This window comes from Pinus tabuliformis, chromosome 9, assembly GCF_031772625.1.
Source record: "Pinus tabuliformis cultivar Carrire ecotype Pingquan chromosome 9, CPIR1, whole genome shotgun sequence".
NCBI lineage: Eukaryota > Viridiplantae > Streptophyta > Pinopsida > Pinales > Pinaceae > Pinus > Pinus tabuliformis.
Genome location: NC_142307.1, coordinates 665,891,616 through 665,900,446, shown reverse-complemented (window position 1 = coordinate 665,900,446; position 8,831 = coordinate 665,891,616). Strand labels below are relative to the sequence as shown.

Below are 8,831 nucleotides of genomic sequence, written 5' to 3'. Positions count from 1 at the left end.
GAGGGAAGAAAATTATCATTATCCATTTCCTAAGAATGCCCATGTGTTAATTTTACATCTCAGTGGAAAATTCCAATGATGGGACTAGATTCATATTTTTGAGAGGACAAATTTTGACCATTGAAGTGCTCAATTTGGGCAAGGGAAAGCGTATTTTTGAAGAAAAACCAACATATGCAAATTTGATTAGGTCAACCCTAAAGAAAATTGGACACCCTTGGAAGCCTATAAATACAAGTGACCTCAACCTAATTTGGACACTCATCACCATATATATTCTCTTGATTGGTTCATACAAATTGTAGAAATTTGTGTGCCATTACAGGAGTTTGCGTGCTACTACAAGAATTTGCAATCATAGGAATTCACGTGCTATTACAAGAGTTTGTGCACTATTGCGGGGACTTTCAATTACAACAATTCGTGTGCTATTATAGGAGTTCACCCACTATTGCATAATTTCATGTATGATTGAATGAAATTTCTATTACAGGAATTCATGTGGGTTATAAGAATTCGTGTATGATTGCAGGAATTTTCTTTTATAGGAATTCGCGTATGGTTACAAGAATTCACATATGATTATAGGAATTTTCTATTACAGGAATTTGCATGGGTTACAAGAATTCACATATCATTGCAGGAATTTGATATTATAGGAGTTTACGTGGGTTATAGGAATTCACGTATGATTGTAGGAATTTTCTATTGCATGAATTCGTGCGGGTTACATGATTTTGCATATGATTACAAAAAGTTTCTATTATAGGGGTTCAAGTCTGATTATAGCAATTCGGGTATGATTGGTGGAATTCATATTGTGATAATAAAATATCGACTTTGAATTATTGTTGAAATTGGATTATTGTGCTTTATGTCGAAACATTCAATGATAATCTAATAAGAAAAATAATTTGAAAGGGTTTCCCCATAGTGAGTTTTTACCTAGTCTGTGGTCAATCCTAGTGTCTCTATGTGTGAATTCTTTTCTTCTATTGTTCCTTTTATGTTCCACTGCATTGATGATGATATTGTTCTTTCTATATAATTGAATATGTTTCTAAATAGTGTAAACTTCACCATATGCACTTCTAAATTCTTTTTTAAGGTTCCTTACCTCATAAATTACTCTTGGATTCATTCCATAAACAATTTGGAATGGACATAATCATGTTCTTATGTTAGGTGAGTCATCATATGAAAATTGGCCCTAAGAAGATACACCCAAGTATACCATGAGAAATCATCAATAAATGTAAGCACATACCTTGCTTTGTTGATGGAAGGATGAGGAAAAGGCCCCATGAGATCACTATGGATCATATCTAGAGGAGAGGATGCTCTGTGAGTCTTGTCGTTGTCAAACTTTTCTCTAGGATGTTTGCCAAGGACACACCCTTCACAAACCCCTTTGGAGAAACTGATATTTGTCAAGCCTTCCACCATCTCATGCTTGCTTAGCTACTGCATATACTTGCAATTTAAGTGACCAAACCTCTCGTGCCAAAGCCTACTACTATCATCGACATGTGTAAGCAATAAGGAGGATTCAGATTCAATAAATTCAGAAAATGTATACATTCTACCTCTAGTGTTTACCTCATCGGTTGCAATTTTGGAGCTACTATGTAGTTCATATATGTTCACTACATTTGGAGTGTATTCCGCTCTCTTTCTGATGCCGGAATGAGTGATCCGATAAACTGAAAGTAGGTTTACCGAAAGTTTTATAACATGAAGCACATCTTCAAGGCTTCCGTGTAAAAGTTCCACTCTACCTTTTCTGGTGACCTCAATAGGTGAGTCATCTCCCATGAGGATGGGAGGTCCTTTGCATGCATCCAAAGAGAAATAGACTTCCTTTGTAGCAGCCATATGACGTGATGCACCAAAATCTATAATCCATGCATTAGGGGAAGAGTTAATTGCAACTAAAGCATGAAAATTGTTACCTTTCTCATGTGGCGGATCCTAATTTTTATTCTTGGCGCCTTGAGGGATGTGGTCCCCAAGGTTGTGCTTCTAAAGGATTTCTACCATTTGGTCAATTTGTTTCTTCATGTAGGAGGATTCCGGATGCAATCCTCGATGACAGTAGGTGCATTTCTGTCCTTTCTTCCCTTTCTCATTTCTGGAGCCGGAGGAGTCATTGAAGGGCTTGGTGTACCCTTCCTTCTTTCGATGGGATTGTGCTTTTCCAAGCTCTCAAGGTCTGCTTAAGGCTGTAGAGAGAATTCTTCAGTCTACAGACCAAAGATGAATCTTGAATGAAACCATGTGGCTGCTCCATGTGGATCTCCTCAGATAGGTCTCCGTGAAGAAATGCATTCCTCACATCCATCTGATGTACTTCCCACCCCACGGCAACCGCAATGGAAAATGCAAGGCGTATGGAATCCATCTTTGCTACTGGAGCAAAGGCCTCATCATAATCAATGTCATGCACTTGCTGGAAGCCTTTGGCTACTAGCCTGGCTTTTTGTCTAGTGATTTTCCCATCTATAGCACTCTTGGTCTTGTAGACCCATTTGCATCAGACAAGTTTCCTTCCTGAAGGAAGGGGGACCAAGTCCCAAGTCTGGTTCTTGAGGAGGGAGTTATACTCCTCCTCCATGGCAGGCTCCTAAGAGGGATGCCCAGCAGCCTCAACATAAGACTGCGGATCAGAAGACTGAACCAAATGACAATGCCGAGATGCTGTTGGTTCAGTGGCAGTAGGGGAAAGAGGAGGCTTAATAAACTCTTAACTAGTCCTCCGCGGATCAGAATTATCCCCCACAAGACCATTTCTAGCAGCTGGGTGGTCTTGTGCATATATCTCACTTAAGCTCCTTGTTCTCTAATTTATGACAGGGGAAGTTGATTCACTGCTAGAAGCCTAATCTGGGCTTGGACGTGGATCATTATATGCATGCACTGGATTTCTATCAAAAGACTCTGTCTCTGCATCTGCATGCTCTACCATGACATCTACATGCTCTGTATCTGCATCTGAGTGTACTGAGTCATCATCTCAGACATGAGGTAGATAAAAGGTGTCTGCATGTGACAATTGAGGTGCATGTGAGAGACTTTCCTCAAATTTGACAATTCGCTCAATGATGATCTTGTCCTTAGAGGAAATCAGGAGTCGGTATCCATTCACACCATCCGGGTATCTAGTAGAGATGCACTCAATGCTCTGTGGATCAAGAGATTTCCTCTTTTCAGAGGGGATCTTGGCCCATGCTCGGGAGCCGAAAACTTGAAAGTGGGTGACCTTCGGTTTAGTGCCACTCCAAGCCTCAAAGGGGGTCTGATCCTTGATAGACCTATGAGGAGATCTGTTTTGGATGTAGTTAGCACAATTAAGTGCTTCAGCCCATAGCTTATGAGGTAGTGATTTTGCATGCAGCATGCAGGAAGCCATGTCTTTGAGAGATTGGTTCTTTCTCTCAGCAACTCCGTTCTGCTGCGAAGTGAATGGAACTATGTGCTGCAACTGTATGCCAGACTCAAAGACAAATTCTTTAGATAGAAATCTAGTGCATGCATATGATGATCCACTTCCAAGCCCAAATTGGGCTTCCAGCAGTGAATCAACTTCCCCTGTCATAAATCAGAGAACAAGGAGCTTAAGTGAGATATATGCACAAGACCACCCAGTTGCTAGAAATGGTCTTGTGGGGGATAATTTTGATCCGAGGAGGACTAGCTCAGAGTTTATTGAGCCTCCTCTTGTCCTCACTGCCACTAAACCAACGCCATATCGGCATTGTCATTTGGTTCAATCTTCTGATCTGCAGTCTTATGCTGAGGCTACTGAGCATCCCTCTTGGGAGTCCGCCATGGAGGAGGCGTATAACTCCCTCCTCGAGAACCAGACCTGGGATCTAGTCCCCCTTCCTTTAAGAACGAAACTTGTCCGATGCAAATGGGTCTACAGGACAAAGAGTGCTATAGATAGGCAAATCACTAGACAGAAAGCTAGGCTAGTAGCTAAAGGCTTCCAGCAAGTGCATGGCATTGATTATGATGAGACCTTTGCTCCAGTAGCAAAGATGGATTCCATACACCTTGCACTTTCCATTGCACCTACCCTGGGGTGGGAAGTACATCAGATGGGTGTGAAGAATGCCTTTCTTCACGGAGACCTGTCTGAGGAGAACTACATGGAGCAACTGCGCGATCGTCTTGGAGTGAAGGACACAGTTTCTTAGCAACTGCCTTTTCTTCCTCTTTTCTTTTGATTACATCGTATTTTGAGGGGAGGTTTTTCCCATGAGTTTTTTCCTCTTTCCTCTATTTTAGTACAAGTTGCATTGTATTTTGGGTGAACTTTGGCCTTAGTTGCCAGGGCCCATTTTCTATTTTGCCCCATAGTGGTGTTCAAGGGGGGTGTTGGAGGTACTACACACCTAGGACCTTCATTACTAGCACATGCAGACACTTAGTTAGAAAATGGGACTACATGCAAGATCCTTTCTACATGATTTACTCCCTTATTTGCTCCTCCTTTCACTCCGCAACAAGCTAGTTCTTCTGCATGATTTACTCCCTGATTTGCTTCTCCTTTCACTCCGCAATTGGCTAGTTCTCACTGGAACTTGTTGTAGGTGTTGAGTCCTCTCATTGATCACCATTATGGCGCATTACCTTTGGATCTTCACCCAGTAATGCTATATCATGAGCATTGTAACCTATTTTCTGAATCAATCATTCTTTTTTGTTCTTTCGATTCCTTTAGTTTTTTTGCTCTGCAAAGTTGTGTGTTCAACCTTTACTAGCTAGATTCATCTGTGCAAGTTTTCTAACACATTTACATGGTACCAGAGCCTGGACCCAGGTTCGATTCCCCTGAGTTGCATTTGGGGAGGGTGTTGGAAGGATCATCACACCTCTATGGAATCCATGATTTCCACACTGGAGATCCTAGTTACTAGTTTGGAACGTTTACCAACACCTACGAGTTTTGGTGTAATTGAAAAACCTCTTCATGAATCATGTTAATTATCAAGGGGAGCCTTGCATAGATTTTTCACGTTAATGTCGGACTCGCAACACTTTTTAAAGCAACATCGCACTATGTGTGTGATTATGCAAGTTAAGTTTTTTTTCTCCAGCCCATGTGGAAGGTCTAGACCAATTATTGATGGTCATCAAGTTGTCAAATCAACTAAAACTCATTACGGACTAAAATATGTTTTAGGAAAAACACAAGACACTTATGCGACTCTCTAAATCCCACTTTCTATTCCATTCTTCTAATGAGGATGATGGAATGTGTTTTATTTGAGATGGCCACGCTCTAGAGGGAAGTTCTTTCTCTTATTAGTGCTTTCTCTTATTGCACTCATTAAGTTTACTTTTGTGAGCTTTTTATTGTTGATTATTAAGTTTACTTTTTGTGAGATTTTTGTTGTTGATTAGTTTGTACATAATAGAATTAGAATCTAGTTAATTTTAAAGTGGTTATTAGAAGGTAATATGTTTATAGTACCAATGTTATAATTTAATATAGTTTTATTTATCTAGCTTTTAATTTGATTTATGTCAAAAAAGTATTTTTTTATGAGATTGATTTATGTCAAAAACAAAAAATGGTGAAATTTATTTGTATTTAAATTCAAGTTTATGTGGTGATTTGTTTCTTTCTTATTTCTATTCTTTTGATATGAAATTTAGTATGTTCTCAATACTTTTAGGTATTATGCATCTTTTCCGATTACAAAGTGGAAAAAAGCTAGTTTGAAGAAGAGTTGAAAGTTGATATCTAGGCTTCATGCATAACCCATTTTTGGCCCCAAAATTGAGCCACATTTACGAATCAAGTCCATATCCTCATTAAAGTTGAATTCAATGATAAAAAATCATTTCATTCAAATATAGATAAAGGTTTCCACTTTGCAAATATCCATGTATAGATGTATGTGACATCAACTTAGTCCATTAAATTTATAAGATATCTCACTGCTTTGGAGTGTATATGTTTGGTTTATATCTTTAAGTACAACTGCAATAGATATATTTAAGACTATACTTTTTGGATATGTGAGAAAAAGATGGCAAATAAAAACAATGACTAAACCCACCCTAATATAAAGCAATTTAATTTTTGGATATGTGAGAAAAAAATGGCAAATAAAAACACTTCCTAAACCCGCCCTAATATTACGCAATTGAAGAGGGCTTCAGTTAAGCTGTTTTTCGCTTCCTTAGAGATTTGGATACAATGGTGATCACAACAAATCGTAAAAGAACCAAAGCATTTGCACTAGAGATTGGAGTATTCTTGCTTTGCACTAGAGATTGAAGTATTCACACGCAATGATTCAAGAGAAGTTGAAGATAGTTGGGTTGCGAAAAAACCAAGGAGAACAAGTGCTTGAAGAAAAGGCTCATGCAAACATGCAACGGGGTTGATGAGGCACTCGAATAGAGCTGGCCATGGAAGGATGTTATAGAGCTTGGGCTCCATGTCCTCTAGAGCGCTTTTGCTAAACAATTTGCCGATATTGTTATTACCCTCTTTGAATAAAAACCTTGAGACCTATTAATTGTCGTTTAATGCCGAAAACGGAGAGATTCCAACGTTCCCTTCAATCAATTCACTGATGGGCCAGGCATGACCATAGCCAAAACATTTTTGTCAATATTCAAAACTGTAATTTAAGGGGTAGCGATAACCATTGCCACACACTTTGTGTTTAGAAGTGGAAATTAAGACAAAGTCCTTATTAGCCGAAACCACGGCAAGTTAATTCACGCCTGAAAGTTGAAATGAATGAAATATTTGCCGTTCAGTAGGTATCACGGGGAGAAAGAACGCAGCAAAGAGTCGTTGAAGATAACTTTCGATTCGTCCCTGTCCCTTCGATTTGAGATGCATATGCGTACTAACTAGTCAATAATACGTCGCTGAACGGACAGGCAGCTTTCCCTCATTTCCTGCCCTTCAAAACAACCTTTCACCTACCCACATTTCCCTTGGTTCGCAACGCTTTCAGCCTTATGTTTATGAACTCATCTACCTTTGCAACACTTACACCTATTATTTATCAATGCACACAGCTTTCAATGCTATCACCTGAGATATAGAAATGGGGGATGCAGCGGATAATCATGGGGTGTCGTGCTAAAGATAATCTAAACCCAATTCTACAAATAGGTTTTTGTGCATAATACTACTTTTGAGTGGTGAAAATTCATATATGGATTCGCATCTGACTGATTCATCACAACGGAGACTCGCGAATCAAAGAATTGATAGAGTTGGTGAATCCGTCAAAATTGTCGAATAATCTGTACAGAACCCTAATGGGTTTCTGGCACCTTCAGGTATTTTTTTTTCTTCTTACCTTTTAGTTCAGTTCTGATTTACATTATTTTATCGTTTTCAATTAACTGCTTTGCGTGTGCTCTGTTTGAGGGAACCAGCTACGAATTTTGCTGAAGCTTTTGTGTCCTGAAGACCGACTAAAATCTGGTAAGATTTGCAACGAATTGAATTCCTCGCCTGTCAGGTTTCTTGCTCAGATGAGTATTCCACATAGCTTATTGTCCTTTTCTTTGAATGAACCAATAACCATGAGTTAATCTTAGCTTAGCCGCCAAAACTTCAGCACCACAAATGAATTTATTTGAAACAGTTATTATGAAGAGGAAACAGTTATTATGAAGAGGTTTGCAGTTACATCAACAACAATAGGTGCTAATAAACTTTCCAAAACGGTGACTAGAATCCCCCGGGTGCAAATTAGGGATTCCACACCCCGGCCTCAAACTAATCAAATGGCTGGAATAACAGTTAAATCTGATTTTTTTGAACTAAACACTTCTCAGGTTCGAAATAAACATCTGATTGCTGCAGCCGCAGCGCACTTCTCAGATGTCGGCATATCTAAAAGTGTGCACATTGTATTACCCATCTTCAGTGTAGACTTTTGTGTTCAGTAAAACACAGACGCTCAAAATGAAAAGCGCGCAAAATTATAGGAATACTCATTCGAGCAATGAATTTGGCATGAGAGGTTAATGGAAATAAAGAATTCATGGAGGCACACTTGAGCTGTGATTATCAATATCCATTTCATCAAAACAATGACAGCCAGTTCGATTCAGCGACGCTTGACCAAGTTTGTTTAATCCCCTATGCTTTTTACAGTATTTACTGGAGTATTTACAGTCCAGTTTTCCTCTCTAGTTTTTTTCAAATTGATTATATTTTTTAGTAAGAAAACATTGATCTTTGCAGCTGACCTGGAAGAGCGATCGGATCTTTTAAATTTCCTCCAACTCAGTGTATGACATGGCTGATAGACCAACGCTGTCCAAGTGGCTTCCTTGACTTACTGTTCAGCAGGATAATGGTGTGTTATGTATTCTTCCTCAACTATACCATTATAGCATTCATCAACTTAGTAGCATATTACAACTTAGTAACATATTAGTTTTTATCTATCTCAACTTTACAAATAGTAAATGTTCTATGGGTTTAAATTTTTCGAATATTTCTTTTTTCCATTTGTGATTTATAATTTCACTCAATTTTTATATCACTATAAGCTTGTATCAATTGTACACTTACTAATATTCATTTATTATATTTTTAAAATATAAATGTTTGGTTATTTTTCAATGTGAATTTTAATAGAGATAATGTTTTTTTATTAGTTTTAATAACTTTTAAAGTTAAAATTATGGATTTTTCTTACATATTATTTATTATTTCTAACATTACCAAAAGATTATAAAATTTAAGAGAAAGCTTCTCATTTGAAAATTTAAGATTTCTTATGTTATTAAAGTTCACAGTTTTATTAATATTAAAGCAGGGTTGTTAATATGTAATA

General features: G+C 38.1%; 1 long non-coding RNA gene across 1 annotated transcript; it reads left to right on the top strand.

Annotated features, from left to right (window-relative positions):
• Positions 1-6,258: 6,258 nt before the first annotated feature.
• LOC149150427 (uncharacterized) lies at positions 6,259-8,552 on the top strand. Its single transcript, XR_016263060.1, has 3 exons — positions 6,259-7,317; positions 7,417-8,114; positions 8,234-8,552. It is a non-coding gene; the product is annotated as an uncharacterized LOC149150427 (long non-coding RNA).
• Positions 8,553-8,831: the final 279 nt, after the last annotated feature.